The following is a 5,008-nucleotide window of genomic DNA, read 5'->3' as shown; positions in this document are numbered from 1 at the left end:
TTAGTTTTTGTTTTGTTTTAATTAGTTGCGGAAGTAATAGAGAAAATAACTGATGCTTTGTTGCATAAAATGTGTGTTAAGCTTCAGTAAGATGCGCTGCATGCTCTGATTATAACCAAGTACACGTAATAATCATATTGCTTTCAAGTACTTTAACCAGGTATTTATATATTATCCTACTTACAGTAATACTTCACTACGATTTACGAGTAAGTCCCCAATCTTTATCTCTTTTATGCAGAAATGGAGAGTTCATTATAAGCACTCTTTACCTTTAATATTTATATGTTTTAATTTTCAGATTTTACAAGTTCTGACCAGCTCTGTGCTTTCACTCCTAGATTCTGACGTCACCTCCGCTTACTGTAATAGAAAGATGTGTGGATCCAAACCAGAAGATCATTCGCACAAAGGGACTCAAACAACATGATATTTGGTGAAAATTGAAAAGTTACAGAGTTCCACTTTGTGTTTTAAGCTGAAGACAAGAGGATTTTACTTTTACTGCAAAAGATCACATAGTGCCTTTATATTTGATTCTTTTTTATTTCTATTTTCTTCTGTTGGTAAGACTGTATGGAGTCATAGGAGTGACATACAAATAATACATCTGTCAAAGAAGAAGAAATAAATGTCATATAAAGAGGAATAAAAAGTAAAGAAATAAAGGGAAATATTTAGGGAAAAGGAAAAACAACAGGGAGAAGATTGAGAAAAATAAGGGATACAAATAAAATGGTACTATATAAAAAGAAATGGCAAAAAAATAAAAATAGATTCATTTTTATGCGATAAATTAATTAATACTTACAAAATATATGAATACATAAATAAATCACCAAATAAATGTGAAATGAAATTGCTTCTAACCATTCTTTCATATTTTGTAATAAAACACATTTATTCTCTCGCCATCAGACTGTTGCTAAGACAACACACTTCTGTGAGCTGTGAATTTGTATTATATGGAACAGAATGTTTATGACAAATCTATAATTATATGTTTTATACTCTCATGAGGAGAGTTGCGCTTCAATTGTTAAAGAACAATTGTAAGAACAATGTTTGAAAGATCAAAAAGATAGCAGTGCTGCTCAGTTATAATTAACTCAAATCTTTCATCAAAGCGACTAAAAGCGTAAACTCTCCTTCCAAACAGAAGAGAATCTCCAGCAAAAACATGGAAGTCCTAATTTGATCACAAATTGTGGTCATGGAAAAGTGTTGAGTTGGACTTGTGTGTGTTTTAATGTTCCCCGAGCAGCACTTGAGCCGCATCGACCAGCGTGAGCCGCGACAGTCTGGATCGTTGTAAAGGTGAGGATCTGCTGGCAGGCCGAGCTGAGTTATGTGGTTAATAAGAGAAGAAGAGCATCGAGGCTACAACGTGATGAGGACTCGCTCGTTCGTGCCAGAGTTTGATTAACACCCGACAGAAAAAGGAAGGAGTCCTATTTCTTCTGTTAAAAGTCAGCTCTGGAGAAGAGATGCTTGTTTTGTTACCTTCCAGAGACGAATGTATGTTTACATGTCTTTTATTAACAGAGGACAGAGGACGTTAGATTAAGCAATAAGGATGGTGTTGTCCTATATTTATCATATTGTTAGTGAATCCCATTTAAAGTTCATCTATCAGATTCATTCTTTAACAAGAAATCTGCCCGATGCAGAAGATTCATCTGTGCTCTTGCTTTTGCTCGTTGCAGCCGGCGATGGAGGAAAACATTGTGTTTATCTGCACAATCAAATGCAATCAAACCAGCAACACTTCTACACTTTAGGAGGATGCCGACGCAAATCAAACACCGCTACGCACAAACAGAGGCAGCAATCAGGGACCATCCGATCAGAAAACCCCACAAAACATTCACGGCGATGATGAAGCAGCTGCTGCAACAAACCAATCAGTCCAAAAGGGCTGCACTGTAAAGCCCCAAACTGCAGGACGCTTTCCCATCATGCTCTATTGCTGATGTGTGCGTCCCACAGGTAGCAGCTGTGTCAAGGTATGTATGCGACCACAGGGAGACACGTCAGGAGCAGGTTGAGGAGCTGATGGCAGCTTTTTGTGGAGCGGTGTATCATGCACCATGATGTTACTGTCACATGTCATTAGATGAACGCCAGTGTAGGAGAAAAGAGTCAAGCATCTTCATATTGAACATGAGGACTGACCTACACTGCTCCGATTCTCTCGGTCCCACAACCATTGAAGGTAGTGAAACCTTGCTGCAGGTTTAGGTCACATGGATCATACGATTATCCTGCCGCAATAGTTTCAGATTTGACGACTAAAAAATGTAACACAAACAAACACCGGTGTTTCCTCCAGTAGACCGCTGTTCATGCTGCTTGTGAAACGAGAAGTCAATGTTGACTTATTTGTCACGTAACTTCTGTACTTCTGTACATATTTTCACCCTGAACCAAGATTTCTTCCTAAAGTATTTCACCATCTGTTCTTAAACCTAACTAAGTATTTCAGCCCTGATTTAAAGGAAGTGAACGCTGCAGTCTTCTGTTCGTTCCAGATATAAGGTGCATAAAAACTGAAGGGTGCTTCTCCAGGTTTACTTTTGAAGATACGTTTCTAATCAAAGTCTGCGGAAGTTCACACAGTGCGAAATTCGGCATGCATGGATGTGTCACACAAACACAGCACTTTAACGAAGGAGACCGCTGTTCATGTCGCGTGTCGATTGATAATGAAACCAATAATAAAACAGCTATATGTGAAAGAACAATCCATGCAGTCGTGGTGCCGACACGATGCTTCATGTTCTTATCTATATGGACCACTTGGTTTTGTGACTGTGTGGTTGTGTAAGTACCGTAGAGTGGAGCATGTCTGTCTTTTAAAATGAGAAAGTGAACAAGAAGCTCTCCAGCTGCTTCTCTGTGGCTCAATTATTCTTATTTCCTTGGTCTCTGTGCAGGCCAATCACACTCGATGGCCTGTGATTACCCGATCTTCAAATGTGCTGCACACTGGGAAGATTCAAGAGTCAACAGTGTTTGTGTTCATTGCTTTCTATTATTTTTATCTCTGCCCAAAGACAAGGAAGCTGAGCTCAATCAGTCTGCTGAGGAGCTCTTTATAGTTTACAGATGTGGTTGATTTGAAAACGTATTACTTGCCGTCATGCAAAATACATAAAATCAATGGTTTAGAAAATTAAGATGAACTAAATTTAAAAAAATATTATAATACATACACAGTCAATGAGCTTCAAGGTTTATTTATATTTTCTTTCCTTTATTGGCTGAAATTGTTAGGGACAAGGATTTTTTAAATTGTTAAACAAAAATCCAATTAAAGTGCGAAGAGCAGAGACAATTTGACAAGCTTTAACACTTGAACACATATTTCAAGCTATAAACTAAATTATACGACTGTACGATGATGATACACATTAATGCTGGTACTAAAATGGACATATCTTACCAAAATATGCATTTCTTGGTTAAAAATGGCCTTAAAATGCCATCTACTGTTTTAAATCAGCTGTAATGTGCGATGATAATATTAGATATAGCTAACCATTATATTAGATATAGTCGACCGTTTTGGACTAATTTACGTCATGAAATAAAAGAAAGATAAAGCCCTTCAGACCTTCCTCTTCAGTGACCACTGTGTAGCAATACAATCACAGCGCAGCTCATTTAGTGGCCGGCTAGTTAGCTAGCTGACGTTAGCTTGGTAATCCCACCTTGTTTTCATGCTTACGTTATGCTGGAAACACGCTCGAAGACTACAGCCGGGAGGAGAGCAGACGAGCAGACGGATGCTGGGTTCAGGAAAAGATCGCAGTTTGGGTTAAAATAAGCATGTAAATGATGTTACTTAATTAAAGAAGTTACGTGACAAATAAGCCAAAGTTTAGGGTAAAAATACGTACAGAAGTTACTTTACTTAATACAGAATTACGCAACAAATAAGTCAATATCCACTTTTGGTTCCGCGGGACATGACCAGCGGTCTCCTGGGTTAAAGTCAACCCCATTTTTTATTGCTCTTTATACTACGTCACTTGTCCTGGTTTACTATTACTTGGATTACATATAAATTGATTATGTGGAATATATACAAGTTATAGTGTAATACTTTTCTGAGGTATAGCTACGAACAGTGTGTAAAACAGCCTGAATAATTTGATTAATTGTTGATTAGTGGAGCTTTAAAAAATGCTCCCTATACAGCAAAAAAGAGTTAAATGTGTTCACATAAAAACCTAACAAGTAAAGTGTGTGATAATGGACCACAGATGAGGTCACATTTATGTTTAAAGCCCAACAAAATAACAGCCAAAGTGGTGCAGAGAAAAATAAGTCAGTGAAAGTCAACGGGTCATAGAAACTCTCTAAAATATGACTCAAGACCTTTTGAAATCATTTCAGTTATAATGTGATATTCTCGAAATAATCATCCACCGAGATTCACCACCTCTGTTACTCTTCTTGGAAAGGTCAGATTGTTTCAGGAGAAATGTGATATGTTGAATATGAGTCTGGTTCAATGCAGCTCTGTGTTCAGTCCACCTGATCTGAGCAGTTAATCCCTGCACAGAACAACACACAGTGGCCACATCGGACAACAGGTCTGTTACCTGAACAGGTGAATAAAACAACAAGCTATCTGACTCACTTAGAGCAGCAGAGGAAACCATGTTGTCCCACAATGAGATGGGATATCTTTCTTCACCGCTTTACTTAACCTAGACGAGGCTAAAGCTGAATAAAGAGTCCTCCTGAAGCAGATAATCACAAGCAGGTGAGAAGGATTGCATCTTCTATGATTAGGAAAAGCAGGTGAATGAGGCGTTCATGGAGAGGGACTGCTAGTTTGCCTCAAAGAGGTTCTGGTAAACCATCAACTTGCATTGTCACGTTACATTTTCACGTTACCATGTCACGTTACCATGTCACGTTACTATGTCACGTTACATTTTCACGTTACTATGTCACGTTACCATGTCACGTTACCATGTCACGTTACCATGTCACG

Source organism: Anarrhichthys ocellatus, unplaced genomic scaffold, assembly GCF_004355925.1.
Source record: "Anarrhichthys ocellatus isolate YVR2014 unplaced genomic scaffold, GSC_Weel_1.0 scaffold223, whole genome shotgun sequence".
Lineage (NCBI taxonomy): Eukaryota > Metazoa > Chordata > Actinopteri > Perciformes > Anarhichadidae > Anarrhichthys > Anarrhichthys ocellatus.
The sequence above is the reverse complement of the archived record's forward strand: the minus strand, read 5'-3'. Positions refer to the sequence as shown.